We start from the raw sequence: 24,040 nt of genomic DNA on the forward strand, positions 1-24,040 counted from the left end.
TACTGTAAAGGTGAAAAAAAGATTCATTTGAGAAAACAATAACCCCTCTATAATACATATTTAAAATATAGCACCCTCTTTCTAAGAATGAATTTAAAAGATCACTAAGTATAATAAAATATTTTTAAGTGTCAAAATAAGCTTGGCTCCCCCACAACCACCAACCAGCCATTAAAATGTGATTTGTGTTGGAATACCTGACCAGAGTGACTCAGACTCTACAACATCTAGGGTAGGGGTCTCAGTCTTTTGTCTCCTGTTGGAGGGATAAGGGAGAGCTCAGTCCATAACAGTGGCTGTTCACCACCCTGGTGATTTGAGAGTGGAGGTGGGGGCAGGCAGCTGATTAGCTGGAGGGCAGGTATCACATCAGGTGATCTAGCAGTGAGGAGAGGGGAAGACCAGGGAGGTTGCAGCACAGCTGCAAAAGGAGCAAGAGAGCAATGACAGCAGAAGGCTGAAGACCAGTGAAAGTGGCCAGGGTTGCGCAGGCAGAGGCTTGGATTTCTGCCTGCCATTTCCTCTTGCCCTCTTCAGGGTCTTTAGCACAGCACCTACCTCTCAATGGACTTTTATTGACAAGGAATTCTATTCTTTCAGCCTTTCACTCTTCTTGTGTCAGAAACACCTGGTGGCATGGGGCTTGGTTCATTTGCCCTTCATACACTCACATAACCACTTCTGTTAGTACCACCCTTAATTAAACATTATTTTTCATTTGTCATCAGATTTGGGGAGTTTTCAGCCATTATTTCTTCAAATATTCTTTCTGTGCCTTCCTCTCCTCTCATTGTGGAACTCCTATTATGCATATATTGGCATAATTAATGGTGTCCTACCAGTTTCTTAGACTACTCATTTTCCTTCATTTCTTTTTCTTTCTGCTCCTCAGATTGGGTAATCTCAAGTGACCTATCTTCAAGTTTACTGATTCCTTCTGCTGTTGAGCCCTTCTAGTGAAATTTTCTTTTAAGTTATTATACTTCTCAACTCCAGAATTTCTGTTTGGCTCCCTTTAAAAAGTCATTTTGATCTATTTGTTGATCTTCTCTGTTTGGTAAGACATCATTCTCATGATTTCCTTTAGTTCTTTGTGCACGATTCCCTTTAGCTCTTTGAGTGTATTTAACATGGTTGATTAAAAATCTTTGATTAGTACATCCAATGTGGGGTTTCCTCAGGCAGTTTTTACTAGTTGCCTTTTTTCCTGTGTATGGGCAATACTTCATTCCTTTGCATACCATGTAGTTTTGTTGAAAACTGTAATTTTTAATATTATAATGTGGCAACTCTGGAAATGAGATTTCCCCCACTCCCCAGGGTTTGTTGCTGCTTATTGTAGTTGTTGTTTTTGATTTGGTTAGTGACATTTCTATACTAATTTTATAAAGTCTATATTCTTTATCATATATGTCCATTGAAGCTTCTGTTCCATTAGCTTAGCAGTCAGTTAGTGATTGACAGAAATTTCCTCAAACACCTGGGATAAAATACCAGAAACAACTCTAGTCTTTGTACTTGGCTTCTGTGTATATGTCGAAACATATTTTAATACTGAACCAGCAGTTTACAACTCTGTCTTAGCCTTCACTTCCTATTTGCACAGACCCTGGAGGTCAGCCAGAGGTGAGAGTTTAGGGGTATCTCAGGTCTTTCCTGAGCATGCACTCGGCCCTAGCAAGTTAACCTTTTCTATATCCTACAGTCACTCTCTGTTGGACTATACCAGTTAAAGGTCATTGGCAGAGAAAATGCAGAGTGATAGATTTCTCCTTTCACTCTATAAGGGCCACTGCCCTGTTTCCAGCAGCACCATGGAGGGTAGTTTACCAGCATTGTTCAGTATAAGTCAGTGATTGCAAATAACCACGATATTCTTAAAGCAATGATTTTTACTAGGTATTAGAGTATACCTCTAGGTCAGGATTTTAGATTTTATTCAGCTTGATTCCATGTATATGGAATTTAAATCTACAGAATACAGGTTTGTTTTTTTTTTTGAGATGGAGTCTCGCTCTGTCACCCAGGCTGGAGTGCAGTGGCACAATCTCGGCTCACTGCAACCTCTGCCTCACGGGTTCACACCATTCTCCTGCCTCAGCCTCCCATGTAGCTGGGACTACAGGTGCCTGCCATCATGCCCCGCTAATTTTTTGTATTTTTAGTAGAGACAGGGTTTCACCATGTTAGCCAGGATGGTCTCAATCTCCTGACCTCGTGATCCGCCCACCTTAGCCTCCCAAAGTGCTGGGATTACAGGCGTGAGCCACCGCGCCCGGCCAGGGTTTTTTTTTTTTTTAATGTAAAATGATTTAGGCCAGTATGGTTAACCAGCATGTACACTTAGAATTCCAAAATTCTGTTTGCACATATATTTATCTTAGCCAGTTCAAGTTATAAACATGAGCTCTATTGCTCATTTTCTTTATTGCTGCTATCTAATGTTTTTAATTTTTTGAGATGCAATTCTCATACCATACAATCTATTTTTTAAGGGCATACAATCCATTAGTTTTATTGTATTTATAGTTATGCAACCATTACCACTATCTAATTGCAGAACATTTTCATGTCTCTTTTCATACCTTGCCCAATAACAGTTACTCCCAGTCCCTGGCAACCACTAAATTACTGTCTCTCTGAATTTGCCTTTCCTAAACATTTTATATAAATGGAATCATACAATATATGGCCTTTTCCAACTGGCTTCTTTCACTTAGCATAATACTTTAAAGGTTCATCCATGTTGCAGCATGTATCAATACTTCATTCCTTTTTATGTCTGAATAAAATTCCATTGTATGGATATGCCACAGTTTATCTATTCATCAGTTAAAGAACATGTGAGTTATTTCTACCTTTTGGCTATTATGGACTATGCTGCTATGATCATTAGTATACAAGTTTTTGTGTGGATGTATATTTTAATTTCTCTTTGGGTATATATCTAGAAGTGGAATTGATGGGTTCTATGGTAACTCTATATTTAGTTTTTTGAAAAACTGTGAGATTGTTTTCTAAAGCAGCCCAATTTGCTTTTAGGTGACAAGTTCAAGTTCACAAAGAAAAGGAGTGGGCCATATTGTCTTATACTTCTATAAATGAAATGTTTCAAATGCTGACAATTTGCAAGGAGAATGTCTGCATGAAAACAGTTAAAATTATTATTATTTTTGATCAGCCTCCCCAGAGCTTCTGAGTATTACTGCCATGCCCATCAGAATTAAGTCTTTTGCTGATTCTTCATGATAATTGACATTTCTATTTAATCAGCTTTAAGTTGCTCTCAAACAAACAAAAAAAGCCCATTATTCATAATCAAATGCTCCAGAATCAGACAGATGCAAGGGCTGGCTTTACTACTTCCTAGCAGTGTCACTTTGAGGAATAATGCCTTTTCTTGAAGAAAAACTTCATTTTCCTCCTCTGTAAAGTGGGATTAACAGTATCTACCTCTAGATGTTCCTGTATTAGAATGAGGTCATGTATGCAAAGCAGTTGCCTGGCATTTCCTAAGTGCTAAATAAATGTTAACTATTGTTATTATTATTACTGTTATGTCATTATTTAAATGTAATTTTTTGAAAGATAAATAATGTCTTAAAATACTCTCTGAAACTACTTAGAGACAAAGCCTATTTTAATATAGTGATCAGATTTTTCATCTAGCAAACAAAATCATTTATAATCAAAACCTTTTTTTTTTTGAGACAGAGTCTCCCTCTGTCTCCCACGCTGGAGTGCAGTGGCGCAATTTTGGCTCACTGCAGGCTCTGCCTCCTGGATTCACGCCATTCTCCTGCTTCAGCCTCCCGAGTAGCTGGGACTACAGGCACCCGCCACCATGGTTGGCTAATTTTTTGTATTTTTAGTAGAGACGGTTTCACTGTGTTAGCCAGGATGGTCTCGGTCTCCTGACCTTGTGATCCACCTGCCTTGGCCTCCCAAAGTGCTGGGATTACAGATGTAAGCCACCGCGCCCGGCCACATTTTTTTTTAAGGCTAAGGAAGAATGGGAAGTGGGTGGCTGAAAAAAATCAATTAAAAATATTTATTTGCTAGTTATTCATTTTGTCCTTGATATGTATTTAATTTAAAGCAATTTATTTTTCTTTTCTTTCTTCCCTGAAGCAAATGTAATTTGAACACAGACTATTTTTTTTTATAGCTAAAGTGAAATGTTAAACAAAATCGTCATCCCTTTTAGCACTACCTTTAAGTTATTCTTTTTTTTTTTTAATTTTATTTTATTTTTATTGATCATTCTTGGGTGTTTCTCACAGAGGCGGATTTGGCAGGGTCATAGGACACTAGTGGAGGGAAGGTCAGCAGACAAACAAGTGAACAAAGGTCTCTGGTTTTCCTAGGCAGAGTGTTTGTGTCCCTGGGTACTTGAGATTAGGGAGTGGTGATGACTCTTAACGAGCATGCTGCCTTCAAGCATCTGTTTAACAAAGCACATCTTGCACCGCCCTTAATCCATTTAACCCTGAGTGGACACAGCACATGTTTCAGAGAGCACAGGGTTGGGGGTAAGGTCATAGATCAACAGGATCCCAAGGCAGAAGAATTTTTCTTAGTACAGAACAAAATGAAAAGTCTCCCATGTCTACTTCTTTCTACACAGACACGGCAACCATCCGATTTCTCAACCTTTTCCCCACCTTGCCCCCCTTTCTACTCCAGAAAACCGCCATCGTCATCATGGCCCATTCTCAATGAGCTGTTGGGTACACCTCCCAGACGGGGTGGTGGCCGGGCAGAGGGGCTCCTCACTTCCCAGTAGGGGCGGCCGGGCAGAGGCGCCCCTCAGCTCCCGGACCGGGTGGCTGGGCAGGCGGGGGGCTGACCCCCCCATCTCCCTCCCGGACGGGGCGGCTGGCCGGGCGGGGGGCTGACCCCCCCACCTCCCTCCCGGACGGGGCAGCTGGCCGGGCGGGGGGCTGACACCCCACCTCCCTCCCGGACGGGGCAGCTGGCCGGGTGGGGGGCTGATCCCCCCACCTCCCTCCCGGATGGGGCGGCTGGCTGGGCAGAGGGGCTCCTGGCTGGGCAGAGGGGCTCCTCACTTCCCAGTAGGGGCGGCCGGGCAGAGGCGCCCCTCACCTCCCGGACGGGGCGGCTGGCCGGGCGGGGGGCTGACCCCCACCTCCCTCCCAGATGGGGTGGCTGCCGGGCGGAGACGCTCCTCACTTCCCAGACGGGGTGGCAGCCAGGCGGAGGGGCTCCTCACTTCTCAGACGGGGCAGTTGCCAGGCGGAGGGTCTCCTCACTTCTCAGACGGGGCGGCCGGGCAGAGACGCTCCTCACCTCCCAGACGGGGTCGCAGCCAGGCCGAGGCGCTCCTCACATCCCAGACGGGGCGGCGGGGCAGAGGCGCTCCCCACATCTCAGACGATGGGCTGCCGGGCAGAGACGCTCCTCACTTCCTAGATGGGATGGCGGCCGGGACGAGGCGCTCCTCACTTCCCAGGTGGGATGGCGGCCGGGCAGAGACGCTCCTCACTTTCCAGACTGGGCAGCCAGGCAGAGGGGCTCCTCACATCCCAGACGATGGGCAGCCAGGCAGAGACGCTCCTCACTTCCCAGACGGGGTGGCGGCCGGGCAGAGGCTGCAATCTCCACACTTTGGGGGGCCAAGGCAGGCGGCTGGGAGGTGGAGGCCGTAGCGAGCCGAGATCACGCCACTGCACTCCAGCCTGGGCACCATTGAGCACTGAGTGAATGAGACTCCGTCTGCAATCCCGGCACCTCGGGAGGCCGAGGCTGGCAGATCACTCGCGGCTAGGAGCTGGAGACCAGTCCGGCCAACACAGCGAAACCCCGTCCCCATCAAAAAAACACGAAAACCAGTCAGGCGTGGCGGCGCGCGCCTGCAATCGCAGGCACTCGGCAGGCTGAGGCAGGAGAATCAGGCAGGGAGGCTGCAGCGAGCCGAGATGGCAGCAGTACAGTCAACCTTTGGCCTGGCATGAGAGGGAGACCATGGAAAGGAGAGGGAGAGGGAGACGGGAGAGGGAGAGGGAGAGGGAGACGGGAGAGGGAGAGGGAGACGGGAGAGGGAGAGGGAGACGGGAGAGGGAGACGGGAGAGGGAGACGGGAGAGGGAGACGGGAGAGGGAGAGGGAGACGGGAGAGCTTTAAGTTATTCTTTACGGAAGAACTGGGTGAACCCTTCACAGAATGTTTGCAAAACACCTGATGCACAATGTGGTGTAAACTGTCAGATTTCTCTTTAGTTTTTTAATAGTGACCAAAGTGAATATTTTTCCAGTGATTGCTCCATAATATTATGCTACAAATGTGTTGTACATAAAAGATTGATAATAAAATACAAAAAAAACATGAAATAAACAATAGAAGACAAATATGACAATAGGCAAGAATGGTTAGCAAACATTCTGATCAAACCTTTTTTGTTAGTTTAAAAGGAATGCATCATTGCTTAGTCTTTGTTCTAAATGAGATGTCCCATTATCTGTATCTGGGGCATGAACAAGTTTTCATGGCTTGATGGCATCAGAAGTTTAAGAGCTGGAAGGGACTTTGGTTGTAAAGGTTGGTCTAGCACGGGGTTTCTCAACCTGGGCACCACTGACAATTTTGCATTGATAATTATTTGTTGTGGGGGCTGTTCTGTGCATTGTAGGATGTAGGCTCTACCCACTAGATGTCAGTAGTGCAGGGTTCCCCCTACCTGCCTGTTTCCCCCGCCCCCACCACACACAATGAGAACCACTGATCTGGGGTTTGCCAAAGTGTACACTCCATGGAGCACCACTCATGTTGGAGGGGCTGGGATACTCCAGGAAAATATTCTGTTGTCAAATAAGTTTGGGAAACCCTTATTTAGACAACAGCAAAAAATTGTCAGAGCTTTCAATGTGATATCTAAAGTGAATTGCCAAGAGGCGAACATGCAGCATGTTTCAGCTTATTTGACAGCAGCCCGTTTTTCAAAGGCAGCTTGCAGGATGGAACATACTCCCATTCCTGTGCTCCAACTCTCATTTTCCAGGTGAGGAAATTGAGGTCTAGGGAGGTTACATGACCAGCTAAAGGCTCTGCATTACCTAATTTCATAATTGCTGTGTGAGCATGTACTGCATGCTAGCTCCTATGTTAGGCACTGGGGAGGCAATGGTGATACCCAGGATAGGCAGACGGACCCAGTAACTACAACACAATGTGGTTAGTGCTAGGAGGGAGGCCCTCCAAGAGGCTGAGAGAGCATCTCAGAATGGGCACTTCATTCACATTGAGTAGATGAGCTGAGTCCATGTTGTACATGTTTTAGCTGAGACATCTGTGGAGGTAGACCAGTTTGGGAGACCAGGCAGTAGAATGCCTACAGAGGCCGATTTTGCATTTCTGTGTATAATAATTGAGGCAAGGGACTGTATGAGAGTCCTCCAGGGATGAGAAGCTTAGGGTAGAACCTTGGGGAAATCCATGTTTAAGGGTGCACCGAGGAAGAGCAGCCCCAGATAGAGACCAAGAAGGACATAGGAGAAAGTACAGAGCCAGGCAAAGGGTGCAGTCTGATGCTGCAGAGAGGAAGCCGCAACCTGCAGGGTTGAGGGCCTGGGCTCTGGAGCTGAGCTAGAGTTTGAATCCTAACTGCCTAGCTTGCAGGTTGTGTGATATTTGTCACCTGTTGCATTACTTTGCAAAGGCTCAATTTATAAAAGCGGTATAATTGTAAAGCCTACTTCATCTACTTGTTGTGAAGCCTAGCTAAAGTATGAGAAGTATGGAGTACCATGCTTGGCATATAAGCAGTGCTTAGTAAATATTCGGTGATGCTATCCTTATTATTATCAAATGACATGAGGACTCAGAAACATTCATGAATTTGCTTCTTGGAGGTTGTGGGTGACCTTGGCAAAAATCCATTTCAGCGGAGGGACAGATGGTTTGAGAGTGAGTGGGAAGTGAAACAGTAGAGGCTGTGAGTTTAGAAATTTTCTCAAGGTTAGTTGTGAATGGGATTGGGCAGGGGGGTGGTGGTGATTGCTGCACAAGAGACTTGGAATTTGAGTGCTGGCTTAAAAGAACGCCACAGGAGAGGCTTGAGAAGTTTAAATGCTGAGGGTAAGATGCCAGGAGAGATGAAGATGGTGATGCTAAGCAAGGAGTGAGAGACAACTAGGAAAGCAAGGAGCTTGGGAGGGAGGGGAGGAGGGAATGGGGCTCAGGGAGGAGGAAAGAAACTGCTCTGCACTAGGACTTGTCTCAGAGCCTATAGAGGCTACCAGAGTTAAGATTTGTAGGTTCCTGAAAATGAGAGTTTAGTGGACCATTTTGACATATTTTTAAATCCTGAAAGGCAAGAAAAGAGGTTTCCCGAAAAGACTTCTGGGAAGGCGGGCAGGAATCAGAGCTTCCTGGTGAAGTTATCAGACACTCTGGGAGTTGGCTTGGAATGCATACTCAACTCACTTTGCAATCATTCTTAACTTTTAGAGAAAGCCTCCCAAATCTAACTTTATTGAACAGCAGCCATTGGCTCTCTTCCTGATTTCTCTGTGCACAGATAGAACTTCCAGCATCTCCTCCTTTTCTGCTGACCGTTGATGTGCTGTTTTTCTGACCAGGAATAGCAAACTTTCCTCTTTCCCAGTCTCCTGTACTGGGCAGGAGGATTTCTCACCATCTCCAAATCTTGGAGGCCTGGGGAAGTTGAGTCCTTCTGAAACTTGAAGAAAGGAGAATGCTCTCTGTATCCTGACATAGGAACTATTTGAGTATGAAGAAGGTGCTGCATGCATACATTCAAAGGAACTAGTGAATAGCTGGCATGCATTTTGATACTGTGCTAATTGGTAGCCCTGAGGTCTTTGGGCTTTGTTTATAGACTTCTCCCAAGACCCTCCAAGTAAGGCCTGCATGTTACTTCTCACAGGCTCTCAGAGAGTCTTGGGAAGACAGAGGCCTCTCTTTTAGACATGGAGAAGTATCGTGGGAGGTGAGTTGCCCAAGGACACACAAGACTCCTGTGACTTTCAAGTTAGAGTGGTATTGTGCAGCCAGAATTCGCCTGGCGTGGCTTCTGTCTCAGAACCTAGAACAGTGCTCTTCTGCAGTAAAGATTCCTAGTTTATTCCCTTTTCTCTTAGTATAAAAAATTTAATGTGGGTTAGAGTATGTTTTTTATTATTTCTCCATTTAACTTGAGAAAGCAACCTCATGGGTTCATATTTTTGTTTCCCTCATTTTAAAGACAGGCGAGATTTCACGAGTAGATGAAAGAACACCCAAATTTGAGGGAGCGTTCCAAGTTCATAAATACTTGTGGCTGAGAGAAAACAATGGCCCTCCCTCAAATACTGCAGGGAAGAACCAGTATTGGGAACAGCTGTGTTTGAAAGTCTCCTAATTGTTATTTATTCTATCTGTAGATCTATAGTCCAACCAATGTATGAATAGGACCTTTGCTGATTATATCTCTGTTTTGATCAGAACTGCTATAAATGAAAGAGTTGTAGTGTACTGTTTTCTTAAACTCCTAGGGTTTTACCACAAATCAGAGTTGTTTCTTGTGATACAGCCTTCTTCAGCCTCTGTTCGTCTCTAAGAAATTGAACCTAGAGTAGTAAACAAGTGATACTTCTGTAAACTCCCTCAGTTCTGTGAACCCCATCATCCCTCCTAATCTCCAGTCGCTTGTTTTCTTATGCTTTGTGGAGCTCTCCTACAAGCACCTGAACTCCAGCATGTCCCAAATGTTATTCATGATTTTCTCCTTAAGTCTGCTGCTCCTGCATGAGTTCCTATGTCCATTAATGACATTCTTTATGACACAAGCAAGAAATCTTGGCACCATCTTTATCTCCCGTTTTGCTAACTCCCGTGTACATTTGACTACTCCATTTTCCAAGATGATATTCTAGGCATGTCAGTCTTCTATTTTTTCCTCTGTAAAGGCAGGTAGTAGGGTAGGATCCATATCTGTACCTCCAATGCCTTCTGCTTGGAAGATAATGCTTCCTGCTGGCCAGTTCCCATTCCTCAGCCCAAATACTACATCCTTGGCAAGCCATTCCTCTCTGAACCACTCCTTCCCAGGAAGATGCATTCACTTCTTCCTCTGGATTGCCATTTATTTATTTTTTTAACTCTAATGCTCATGAAACTTTGTGGTAAATTTTTATTTGAAGGTCTGGCTCTTCTGCTACATTCTGAGATCTTTGAGAGTAGGAACCCAGATTGTACTTAGATCCGTGTCTGGCACATATGTAAGCACAAAAGCTATTGACTATATTTAAGTGACTTGAATTAGAAAAAGATGTATGGAATAGAAGAGGAACAATTAAATGCTTATTTGTATTTGATCTCATTTTAGTCTTTTTCTCTTCCCATTTCATTCTCTCCTCTCCCTTAGAAAAAAAGCACGTAAATGTTCTGTTCCTATAAAAACAATTTAAATAGAGACTTTCTTTATCAGCAGACAGAATAACCTGGTTGCATTGTCAATGTTCTGTCTAAATGAAGTTTAACTAACAACTGTTGCCTTTAAGGGATAGAAAAGAAAACCTCACAAATATTATTTATAGAGAACACGCATTGGTCTTAGAGTCTGAGGGTCCAGGTTCCAGTTCGGTTGCTGCCATTTATTACGTGAATGACCCCAGGCAAGTCTCTTTTTTTAAGGTTCAGTTTTCTCCCTTGCAATGAGAATAACACCTCCCTGACAAGGTTATTTTAAGAACTTGATGAGATATTGGATATGAAAGCATCTTGTATAGGTAAGACACTAAGTTCTGACATAGAATAAACTTATGATTGCATGTTTGTATCCCTGCAAAATTCATACATTGAGATAGAATCCCCAGTGTGATGATTTGAGATAATTAGGTCATGAAGGAGGAGCCCTCATGAATGGGATTAGTGCCCTTATAAGAAGAGGCCAGAGAGCTAGCTCACTGTCTTTCTGCCATGTGAAGATATAAGGAAAAGGTGGCCATCTGCAGCCTGGAGAGGGCCCTCACCAGAACCCGACCACACTGGCACCCTGATCTCACACTTCCAGCCTTCAGAACTGTGAGAAACAAATTTATGTTGTTTCAAGCTACCAGTCTATGGTAATTCGTTATGGCTGCCAGAATTAGGATAGCTCTTAATTTTTAGTTGAATCTGAATTTATATGTATTTCTTAGGCCTGGGTTTGAAAACCATTCTGCTATGTGGTTTAGGTAGTATCAGCTGTTAGCATACGCATTGTCTCAAGGACTAACTTTTCAATATCTATCTTTATTTCAGGTTAGTAACATCCTTTGTTTGGGAATAACATGCATATTATTTCATCTGATGTTTTCCTAAGACAATTAGATTGAATTTTTTTCTTCTCACTTAAGCATTTTGGAGTACCATTAGTCCTCTTCCATGTCTTAGATAATATTGAATTCAGGGTGTACTTTTTAAAATCTTGGTAGTTAAATTTAGCAGTTTTGTTTGGAGGTATTTATTTTCATCTGGTAATAAGACAAGAAGTAAGATGTTTCATAATTACCATATTTTGTTTGGGATTTCTGCTGAATTTTCTCTCTCTCCATTGCAGTTCTCTTTTTGGAGAGGGCCTTCTCTCTACAGCCATATGCTGGTAGATAATGCATGGTAGCTGATCAGTGCTAGAAGATACAGGAGATCCAGAGCATATTACTCCCTTGAACGTATCTTTTAGCTGCAGGGAAAACAAATCTAAGGCATGAATTACAACTTATTAGTTGTAGATGGACTCTGTAGCCCAGTACTGATTAAGAAGAAACAGCCCCACTCTGTCTTGCCATGATGGCTGTTCCAAGTCAAAGGAAAAGGAGAAGTCTGTTGGAGAAGATTTTCTTTGTTTTTTCCTTCTTCTTCTTTTCTTTAGTTCATCCATTCATTTATTTTCTAATATTATGGGACACAAAAGCAGAATTTGTAGTTAGTACTCTTGGCTGTAGAAATTCGTAGTTTTGCTTTTCCTTTAAGGTTGATTCCAGCACCACTTTGTGAGAAGAAACTGTCGTAGTTTCACATTGCCTCTAAGAAAATGAAACGTACCTAAGTATTATTGGACAGCAGGAGTATTTTACAGTGGTTGCTGCTCAGGAAATTTGAGTGAAGGACTGCAAAAGAGGAGCAAAGCAGACCCGAGAGAGAAGGCAGCAGTGCTCCCCTGTGACATGCTCCATCACCGGGCAGGGAAGACACCGCTGCTACCTCTCCACAGCCTTGTTCAAGAGCACTGGAAATTGTAAGGTGTTTGTTTTGTTTCATTTTGGGAGTGGTGGAAGATTAGCCTTTGTGTTTCTCCTCTAAAGAGTTTTGTCTAAAACACTTAGGACTACTTAGTTAAACAAAAATCCAAAGTAAGCTATCGTTGAAATATGAAATATACTAACAAAGCCAAACAGTAAAAGATTATACAGGGAAAGTCCTTTCTCCCCATTTTGACTTCAGCCACTCAGTTTCCCTTCCCAGTGTCCTTCCAGAGAGATATTTGACTCATGAATCAGCACATATATTCATGTGCCTGCTTTTTCATACACTGTAGCAGCATACTAGAATATTGTTCAGCATTTTTCTTTCTTTTTTTTTTTAACCTTACACTATTTCCTGATCTTTTCCAAGTAAATGTTTTTTTTTTTTTCTTATGGTTGTGCAGTATACATCCATTGTATAGATGGATGTGTAAAGTACACATCCATTGTATAGATGTGTAATTTATTTAGCCAGTTTCTTGAGGAATATTTAGGTGTGGTGGCTCATGCCTGTAATCCCAGCTCTCTGGGAGGCCGAGGGGGGCAGATCACCTGAGGTCAGGAGTTCGAGACCAGCTTGGCCAACATGGTGAAACCTGTCTCTACTAAAAATACAGAAATTAGCCGGGCATGATGGTGGGTGCCTGTAATCCCAGCTACTCAGGAGGCGGAGGCAGGAGAATCGCTTGAACCCAGGAGGCGGAGGTTGCAGTGAGCCCAGATTGCACCACTGCACTCCAGCCTGAACGACAGAGTGAGACTGTCTCAAAAACAAACGAACAAAAAAGTCTTGGTGTATGAATAAGGAAAGGAGCCCTAGATATTGGGCATGCAAAGGCTTTTGTGTTCTCTGAAAAGGTCATGCAATGATAGAAGTGACCCGAGACACCTGTAAACTGATGACCCACAGTTAAATCCACATAATGTGGCCAGTGCTATGGTTTTGGGTAAGTGCAGGATGCTGTGGACAGTGGGTGCCTAAGAGCTACATTTCACTCAAGTGCTGGAGAAGCAGGAGAGATTGACCCTAAGGAAGTTCCTGCTAAGCTGAGCCCTGGAGAATGTGAGGAACATAGGTTAGGAAAGGGTAGGATAGTGTGAGGAACTGTGTTCTAGGAGAGGGAACACCAGCATGCCCAGAGATCATCATGGCCCATTTGAGCTTCAGAAGTGTATCTGTTGGCAGTCCGGAGAGGAGACTGGCAAGGTAATCAGGCATTGGAATCACCGTAGCTCTCCATAAGTGTCAAGGAGGTTGGACATAAGGCTATGGGAGGCCAGTGAAGACCTTTATCAGGAGTGGGAGGTTATTTGATTTGTGTTTAAAAATCTCATCCTGCCTGCCAGGTGGAGAGTAAACCGGAAAGGGATGGGATGCTATGTAGGAAGCTGTTGCAGTAATCCAAGTGAAAGGTGATGGTGGCCTGAACTAGGAAATGGCAGTGCAACTAGGAAGAAGTAGACACAGAAGAGCTCTTCAGACAGTGGAATCAACAGGAGTTAGCAATTTTGAGACGTGGGCATGGAGGCAGAGACCCTCAGCCCTCTGGTTGTTCACTTTTAACAAAAAGATTATGTGCAATGCATTTAACATATTATTCTTGCATCTTTATGAAACCATCCTCATTATTTCTTTTGGACAAATCCTGGAAGTAGACTTGCTGAGTCAAAGGAAAGATCTTGAAATATTTCAATAATGTAGTCAAATTGCCTCCAGAAAGGCTAATACGCCAATTGTCCATTACCAATTAGGGCACTAGCTTCAGCCTCACTGAGTATTATCGCTTTGAATTGACACCAATCTGATAGGCAGAAAATACATACCTTTTCTTTATTTTAATTTGCATTTCTGTGAGTACTGGCAAAGTTGAAGTTTTTTTCATGCTTATCAACTAATTATATTTCCACAAATTACATATTCATATCTTTGCTTATTTTCCCCCTGAGGTGTTTATCTTTGTCTTTTTTATTTCTAAGAGCTCTATTACTATTTAGTTGCTTAACCCTTTGTCTTTTCTATTTGTTGCAGGATTTCTCTCATTTATTTATGCTTTTGTTTATATTTTGTTGATCAGAAAGTTTTTTTAATGTAATAAAATATTTTGTTCATGCTTTATGCCTGTAGTTCAGTGTGAAGAAAATTCTTCCTCAACCCCAGGTTGAGGTATAAATATTGGGATTTTTATAAATATTCACATTTATTTTCATTTTTTACCTTCGGGTCTTTAATTCATCAGGAATTTTCGGATATGTGTTGTAGGAATCTATCTCTTTTTGATTGGAATAATAATTTTTTTTTCTGAACCAAAAATCGGGACAACCTAGTCTATGTAACAAATAATTTTTATGCATTTGTGTGGCAGAAGCAGTTTTAGAGAGTAATAATATTGGAATTTCTGGGACATTTGATGTTATATATGTTGATAGATTATAGAGAGATAAGATTTAAGGACTAATACTTATACCTGGGCAACATCAGGGAACCTGTGCCATTGTTAAAAAATAAAAAAAGAAAGAATGGCTCCCAACACCCATTCAGAATAGAATGTTTGAAATCCAGAGTGCATGAGAAAGTTCAGGATCCAGATTGTAAAATATTGCCAATGGTTTATGTAGTGCAACCTGCATGTCACTGATAGCTCATGTTATCCTTCCTGTTTGAAACACTAGTTAACATCAAAATGACTTTTCAGGTCCGTGGTGGCTCTAATCTTTGTATGTTGGTAGGTTCCTTTCTATGCAGAACATCCAAAAACAACCCATTCTCTTGAGGCCATCAGAACAAGATCAAAGGTTGTAGGGCCTTGACCACAGTATTAAAGCAAAGCCTCAAAATGACTTAAGGAATCTTAGGAAATAAAATGCCACAGTCCTGGACATTTATCATTTGGCAGCAAGCTAAACATTTCCTAAAACTTTTAGAAGTAATTTAGGTACCTAATGGAAATTTTTTGTTTTCAAATTCTGGAGTTGCCTAAATTGTTTAGGAGAAATTTAGCTGGAGTCTGGCAATAGGACTGTTTATATGTGCTTGGCTCAGGGTGGCTGTGTTGTCCACATTAGCATGACCATGGGCTCCTTATCGAAGCCCTGGTTCCCAGTAAGTGCTGTTTGCAAGAGTGAGGTGGAGTTTGGTGGCTTTCAGGCCACCCAGAGTGCCATGTGTATCTGTTTGATAAACTCTGTGGTTTGTCTGTTCTCTGTGTTTTTGCCAGATTGTTTAAAAAAAAAAGAAAGAAAGAAAAAGCAAACAAGCAGGCATCATATGTTAAAAGTTTATCTTTCTACATGAATTTTTGGAAAATCTAAGTGTAATTTTATTCCTGAAAGAACAAAAAGTTGTTTCCCTGGGGAGATAATTTTGGGGTGCATAGATATTTTTAAGGCTGTAGATATTAACTATGAAAATAATATATAACTTTGTCAATACTTTTTTTTCAGCAGGCTAAGCCATATTTTTTCAAAAAAGCGAGGCTGGAATCTACTCTTGGCATATCAGAGATCAGGAAAAAATGGGTATTGGAAGCCATTCTTTTTTTTCTTCATGACAGCACAGGCTTTCTGATGTTGTCCAGGTGTATGTATTAACCCTTCAATCTTATCTTTATAGTCCAGGATTTTTCAGCCTCAGTACTATGAACATTTTGAACTGGATAATTTTTGGCGGGGTGAGCGGGGGCTCTCGTTTGTGTTATAGGATGTTTAGCAATATCCGTGGTTTCTACCCACTAGCTGATCTCTACCCACTAAATGCCAGTAACACCCCCATCAGCCATGACAATAAAAAAGTGTCCCCAGCATTGCCAAATGTCCCCTCAGGAGCAGATTATCCCTGGTTGAGAACCACTGGCATAGCCAATGCAGAGGAAGCAGGATTGGTCAGATCGGAGTTTGTATTTGACTTTTATATGGTCTATTTTCAAGTAATTTGTCTTCAGAGCAAGAATAGGCTACCGGGAGGAACCCTGTAACTAAACTTCATGAAAATATAATTAAATTTCATAGCATTCCAAGGCACTAACTAAATTTGTTATATTGAAATGAAATCAGTGAACTGAGACCTGAGGACAGGTTGAGAACCTGGGAGGTTATTTTCTAGAAAGACTGATCTCAGTTGATTTCAGGCAAAGGGCAGGAATCGTGGTATTTCTATGGTGAGTCAGTTATGGTTGTTAAATTTAGTTATTTGCTGTGCTAATAGCATAAATCAAAGAACAGGAAACTTCCTTCCTAAAATATCCGCCTGCCCTTCTAGGTTGTGCTGGCCGCATAAGATTTGCTGTTGCGGCTTTCTATGGATGGTTGACCAATTCAGATGAAGCACCCACCTGCTGTGGAAAATCTGGAAAATCAGCCAAAGTTTGTTTGAAAAACCTTACTTGACTACATATTTTAATGACTCCAAGTTATACACTTGACTAGAAATTAGTGGTGTGTGTTTTCCTCGCGTATGGTTGAATTTCCCCCTCCCTGTTGCCGATTTTAAAAAGATGTTTCTTTTTTATGAACACTGAGAGTACAAATCAAACAAAAACCAAAGGAGCCACGTCACGTACTCAGTCTCTAGCAGCAAATGTTGTACTTGCATTAATTTTGGATAACAGGTTACAGTTTTAAACTGGATTTTTTTGTAATGTAACAGAAATTACCTTATGAAAAGTTGGTTTGAAAGGTGGCAATTCACGCGTAATTTGATGTTCCATATTAAAATATACATGTCTTACATAGTACTGCTTTCAAGCATGACTACCTATATAATGCAATCGTGTTAAATCATTGTTACATGTATTTTTACTAATTACTGAACTGGAGTGAATTATAAATCTCTGCCAAAAACATTGCCTTGCTTATACTGGGCAAGCAGTTAATCATGTTTGGATCTGTTCTTTAAAATTTTTGATGATTTTATAAAGCTTTTGGATAATTAAATTAAGATGAACTACTTCCACAGTGTGTAAATACCTTGTAATGCAGTTTTAAAGGGCTATAAAATAATAATTAAAACTTAGAATTACCAGCTTCCAATGATCATTTCAATAATCATTGCTGACAGAGGAAGAAGTAGTATTATAGAAAACAAGAGTTCGGAAAGAAATACAAGAAGCCTCAGCCATCCTCATTTTCTTTCTGTCCATCCTTACCACGTTGTATCTGCAGTGGGAGTTGACTGGATGGTAAAAGGGGAAAGCCATAGGCTAAGGGAAGACAGTACACTTATGGAAGATTGTGTATTAACCATTTTCTTTCCCTAACAGATTTTGATTGTCCCTTATTTAAATACATTTCTATGTGAAACCAGGAAATAGTAATCTTTCTTGTTGCATGTATAGTGCAAAGGTACCTTGAGAAGCAGTATGATAGGATGGACACCAGGATGTCATAGCTGGAAGCCTTCTTGGAAATGCAGGGAGCACAAATGTATTTTGAGCTTCTTTTCCCTGTACCTTTTCTCCTTTTGTTTATGCCCCACCCAGGCATGAGTTCTTTAAATCAAGGATTTCTATTCAGTTTACTGTTTTCATATTTGTACCTGAAACAGAGATAGCTAACACTGTTACTCCAAAACTAGAGCGAAAGAATTCAGAAATATGAAGAAAATTTATATAAGTGTTTGAGAGAGGATATTAGTTTCATTTCTGACTTTTATTCAACTTTAAAAACTTAACAGCTAGCTGTATAGTTTCCTTGAATCATCTGATCTTGTCTCCATATAAATATAGAGATTCCTAGAAATATTATTGTGAATCCATGCTGTATGTTTTGGCTTCCTGAAAATCAACCAAGGCCCATACATGCTGTGTGGATGTTGAAAGTACAATTCTCCCTGTAGATAGCAAAGGGTAAGCGGGTAATCACACACTCTTTCTTGTCATATTTTCTTTTAGGGTGAGAGTCTAGTAGCTGTTGGAATTTGGATTAGTAGTCCAAACTACTAGTGTTTAGTCTTCTAGAGTTTAACAGGTCTATTGATATAGAAACAAATATAAATCTTTAGTCTGTGCATTATTATCTTTAAATGCTTATTTTAGAAAAATCTGTTGGTTGAGTTTATTGGGACATGGAACTATGAAAGTCATGGGTATGAGCTCTGCTACTAGCACTTAGCTTTGCCAGATGGTATGATTATATAGACTGCCTTGAAAGAGGTGGTTTTCAAGGGAGCAGGTTTAAAGGGAGAATCTTTCATTCCACAGTTATTTGTGAATGTTGTGCTGGACAGACACCTGTAGACAAAGCAGACCACAAACACATAAATAAATGTGAAAACTATCAGATATGTGTGTGCAGTGTATTAAAATTGGGTGAAGCAATAAAAAAGTAGTTATTTCTAGAATAAAATTTATAAAGATGGATTAAGCCTCAGTGGAACAAAAATGAGAATAGACTTATAGAGCCTCTGAATATACAAAAATCCAGGTCTCATTCTGTTTACACTGCACAAAATATTGGGGACAGCTTTTATTCGGGAGATCCTTTTCATGATTTCCACTCCGTGTTTTCCTACGAAGTAACATATTTAGAAAACCTCAGAAAAACGTTTGTTTCTAGGACAGCATAGAAGGGGAAGAAACGGTCTATTTTCCTTCCGGGCATTGGGGGAACAGAGGGAAGACCCAGGCACATGAGTGGTGGGTGGTACCTGAGGGCTTAGGGTCTAAAGAAGAAGAGTCATACTATTTTAAAAAATCCATATTTGAGACAGTGGCATTCAAAGCCCTAAATGAGTGGGGTTTGGAGGAGACCATGGAAAGTAAGAAAAGGACACATGAAATGACAGGAAGCCATGAGATGTCTGGATTACCATCTTGTGTGAAGTTCCTAGGCAGCACCCTCCCTCGTCCAGATGTCCCTCCCGGCGGGCCAGCACCTCCATTGAGTTCTGACTCCTGCCCTTCCCCATTGTCCTTCCTGCCTCTTCTTCAAAAAACTTTCACTAGAATGACTTTCCTTGCAGCCTCTGAACCTGTTCACTTCTCACATCCGAAACCAGCCCTTTCTTCCTCTTGTTTAGTTTCCCTCTTGTCCTTTTTAATCAAAAAAAGTTCAACTCTCTCTCTCCTTATGTCTCTTTTCCTGTGTTCCCACAACTGTGTAATCTTGCGTTTGCTTTTGCAAAGGCCACAACTAAGTTCCATGTTGTAAACTGAGCTATTTTAAAATAGACCTTGCAACAGTAGGTACTGGGGGCTAGTGGGTGGAAGAGGGGCGTGGGTTGAAAAACTACCTATCGGATACTGTGCTCACTACCTGGGTGACAGGATCAATCGTGCACCAAACCTCGGCAACATGCAATTTACTCATGTCACAAAATGTACTCCCTAAACCTAAAATAAGAGTTGGAAAAATTAAAATAAAATAAAATAAAATAAGTCTTGGCATCAGATAGGATAGAGGTTCAAATCTTGGCTCTGCTACAAACTGAGTGATATCAGGCAAGTTATTTAACCTGTCTAAACCTCATATTATAAGATATGATAATAGCTTCTTTTATTATAAAGATCAAATGTGATGAGTATGTGATACATCATAAATTGTCCAATGCATTTAGCGTGGTGCCAGCCCACAGGAAGTGCTTCATGAGGGATGGCTGCTGCCCCTACTTCTACTAAACAGTGCTGTTGCAGTTACTACTGCTGGACCTGCTGCTGATTTTAATTTTGTAGGCCTGCAGTCCTCTTTATGCTACGAGCCCTTGGCTTCCACCTCTGTACTCTGTAGGCTTGCTTATTCTAACCCTGCCTGCAGCTTTCCTCTCCTTCTGACCTCTTTGGCCTTTTCCTACTACTAAGAGAAGGGGGCTCCCATGGATTCAGTCCTTTGTCCCCTGTTCTCACCACTTTGCCATCCATACTCACAGCTTTAACTCCCTGCTGTATGCTCATGACTGTCACATTTATCTCTATTGCCTGCTGACATCATTACTGGGATATCTCATGTCTCCTTCACTCATCACAAGTTAAAAACCCCCATCACCTCTCAATTCCACTGTTGCATTAGCCTCTTGACCATTCTTTTTTCTTCCATTTTTGGCTCTTTTTAAACTAAGTTGCCCCATAGCCAGAGTGATTTCTGGAAAAGGCCAATCAGATGATTCTCTTTTAAAAACCCTTCAGCCAAGCACCCCACTCCAGCCCCAGCCTCAGCAGCACCAGCTACAGAGTCTCTCCGTGACAGTCACGACGCCCCTGTCTACTTAGCACCCCATGCATCGCCTGTCACAGTATGTGCTGTGAAAATATCCATGCCAGTAAGACAAATGAGTATACTGCATGCTTTTTGCCTCGAAGCCTCATGATGTTGACTCTGCCTGGAATATCTTTCCTCCTCTCTGCTAAGCTCACTTTGATTCTTCTCAGCACAAACTTCATCTTCATAATCTTGGCTGGGCTGAGGGCCCCTCCTCTGTTCTCCCATAGCACCGCAACTATCTCTCAGCCTGTAATTGTGACCCATTTTTTTTAAGTTAAATAAAACCGAACAGAATAGACTAGAAGAGAAAATGCTGTTTTGTACGTTTGTCTGTACTTGTATATAGGTGTGGTATAAGTTTTTTTCAAGGGCACAGTAAAAAAAAAAAAAAGGCTTGGAAAACAGATTTGTGATGCTATACTGAGATTATCTGTTCATGTTACTCCATGAATTGTAAACTCCTTAAGAACCAGGACCATTCTTATCTTTTTAGCCCTAGTGTTAAGCAAAGCTTTAGTCAATAAAAACTTGTTAAATGGAATCTGCTAATTCTTGAAAAAGCAAAGGTGAGGAGAAACCATGAAGTATGTGAATTCCTAGGATGAAATAAATGATTTGTGAAAAATTACTTCTCTGAGTCTAAGTGAGTTAATAACTGTGGGCCCCCAGACTGAGCCTCCTTGTCCAGTGGACCAATAGAACCCTATGTAGGAAATCTGGAGTGAGAATCTGCTGAGGAGAGTGCCTTGTTCTCTTTTGTCACATGTGTATGTGCAGATTCTGCAATTACATAGGCGAAAGTGAGCTCTTTTTTATTTGTTTAGGGAAACCGAGCTCCTACCACATTAGGCTATGTGAATGGCTTTTCCTGCAACCAGGATGGTGGAGGAAGGAAAGAGTGGCAGGTGAAAGGTTTCCTATCAACTTCCCATTACCTTTTCCTGCTGGCAGGCTAGAAAACAAGCCCTGAAAGAGAAGGAGTGTGTCCTTCCCTCCCAGGTGCTCACTGATGGATTTTCAGCACCGAAGCACATGGCAGGAGATGCAGGATGCTCCTTTAAGGGGTCACCACATTTCTTCTGTCCTAGCAGGGAGCCAGACATGACTCTATCACGCTTGCCACTTTTCCATTCTTCTCATTGTCCTATTCTCTTTTTCAAATTTTTATTTGTTCTTAATACTTTTATTGCTTTCTCATGTTTTCACTGCTACTATGCCTTTTTCTTCCTCATTTCATCCCATTCCTCCCTTCCACCTCCTTAAAGGCAAAGAATAAAAGAAACAACTGTAAACAACACTTGTAAAAGAGAAATTAGTTATCAAGTGACTTCCACTTAATTTGGGGACCTCCACTTAATACAGGAAACAAGTTTTAGTGTCATAGACCACATATCTAAAAATGATAGTGTTCCTTAAGGGGGCATGCCTAACTTATCTTTATCCCTGTAGGCATAGCATGGTGCTGTGCATAGAAAAATGAGCTCAATAATTGTTTGTTGTCCAGCTAGATTGAATTAATAAAGATTAAGTGTGATGCTACAACTACATTCTGTTTGACTTGCCCTGAAGCAGTTTCCTTGCTCTCTCTTTCATGTCCTTATCTGCCTCTTTCTTTTAAACATTATTATGAGTGCTTTATTTTATACTTCTGACACGTTGACATAAATGACAGTCTTGACAGATTTTATATTATTAAAAACACTACTGAATAATATCCTTGTGCTTCTTGAAGTCAGACACTTCATTTGTGAAAAGTTGATTCTCTGAGTCTAAATGAGTTATTAACTGTGAGAACAATTATCCTCTGTACTAACTCTAAAACCCTTCCATTGACAAATGGCCTCCTGAGTGTTGCTTTAGGTATAGTCAAAGCCACCTAACAGGAATTACCCCAAGAAGACTTGAGTGCCAGCCTGTCCTGAGAGCCCCAAGCTGGGAGGAGTTTGAGCAGCAAATTATGAAGGAAATAGTTTTCAAAGAACTTTCTCTATTGGCAATAACATTATTATTTTTCAGATTTTACAAACAATGCATATTTACTATAAAAATCAGACTGCAGAAAGGCTTATAAAAGAAAGTGAAAATTACCTACTTTCTTATGGTCTGTCCTTTTTAGTCTATAGTCATCTTTATTTTTGCATATATACATAACATATGTGTTTTTAAAAGATTGTTCTAAAATGTTATTATCTGCTTAAAAAATATAACAGATATCCATCCATGTAATCAGTGTAGCTCTGTATCATTGTTTTAAGGGTTGCATGGTGTTTTATTGTAAGGTTATTCCATAATTTTTAAGCTACGTTTAGGTTGTTTCTATTTTTTTAGCATTATAAAATAATTTTCTAATTAAGGTCTCTTCTAGGTAGCTTGATTTGTGCAAATAACTTAATCACCCTTTGGATCCTTGCTTACTTCTGTGAAAGGTGGAGTTGAGCTTGATGATCTCTTGGGTATTATGTTTAAGGTCACTTTTTATTGCATATGGTTTCATGCCTTCAACTCATAGCTTTCCCTGGGAGAAGTGGAATAGGCAATGGTTAAGGGCATGACTGTTGTAATCACAGTGCAGGGATCCAAATTCTCTTTATTGCACTTACTAGCTGTGTGACCTTGGGAAAATTGTATAACCTTATTGAGCCTCAGCTGCCTGATCTGTATATGGAGATGATAATACTAACATTATAATGATGTTGTAAGGATTCAGTGAAGTGTAATGCACATAAAGTGCTTAGCATGATGCCTTACATACATACTAAACACTCAATACAGGTTAGTCAATCTTTTTATTATTAGGATTTCCACTTCTAACGTGCCAGAAGCCTACCCATTTTTCAATGGGGAGCCAGATGACTCTCCATCTTTCCAGGTGGTCAGGCCAAGAACATTGGAGTCATCGTTGACACCTGTTACTAGGCTGAACTGTGCCCCCTCAAAATTCATCTGTTGAAGTTTTAACCCTTAGTGCCTCAGACTGTAACTGTACTTAGAGATAGGGCCTTTAAAGAGGTAATTAGCATTAAATGAGGTCATTGGGGTGGGCTCTAATCTAATATGTGTCCTCATAAGGGAGATTAGCACAGGCACACAGAGATAAACAGACCATGTGAAGACACAGAGAGGAGATGGCCATTGGCAAGCCAAGGAGAGAGGCCTGGGAAGAAACCTGGAGCACCTTAATCTTGGACTTGCAGCACCAGAACTGTAAGAAAATAAAGTCATGTTTTTATTTTTTGAGGACTTTAGTTAATAAAAATGTATTGTACTCCGGGTTTTTTTTTTTTTTGAGACAGAGTCTCGTTCTGTCGCCCAGGCTGGAGTGCAGTGGCGTGATCTTGGTTCACTGGAACCTCCACCTCCTGGGTTCAAGCAATTCTCCTACCTCAGCCTCCCGAGTAGCTGGGATTACAGTCGCCTGCCACCACACCCGGGTAATTTTTGTGCTTTTAGTAGAGATGGGGTTTCACCATGTTGGCCAGGCTGGTCTCGAACTCCTGACCTCAGGTGATCCACCCACCTGGGCCTCCCAGAGTGCTGGGATTACAGGTGTGAGCCACTGTGCCCAGCCTATTCCAGATTTTTTTAAAGCACACATTGCTGTGTGC

At 41.5% G+C, this 24,040-nt stretch overlaps 1 protein-coding gene and 1 long non-coding RNA gene across 7 annotated transcripts in view; both read left to right on the forward strand.

The window, feature by feature from the left end:
• The window catches only part of PLCL2 (phospholipase C like 2), a 247,265-nt gene that overhangs the window by 84,774 nt on the left and 138,451 nt on the right, over positions 1–24,040 (forward strand). The gene's annotated exons all lie outside the window — the stretch shown is intronic.
• LOC134809540 (uncharacterized) lies at positions 6,121–23,373 on the forward strand. The gene is made up of 2 exons (XR_010155506.1): positions 6,121–12,238; positions 16,501–23,373. It is a non-coding gene; the product is annotated as an uncharacterized LOC134809540 (long non-coding RNA).

The sequence above is a fragment of the Pan troglodytes genome, chromosome 2 (assembly GCF_028858775.2).
Source record: "Pan troglodytes isolate AG18354 chromosome 2, NHGRI_mPanTro3-v2.0_pri, whole genome shotgun sequence".
Taxonomy (NCBI): domain Eukaryota; kingdom Metazoa; phylum Chordata; class Mammalia; order Primates; family Hominidae; genus Pan; species Pan troglodytes.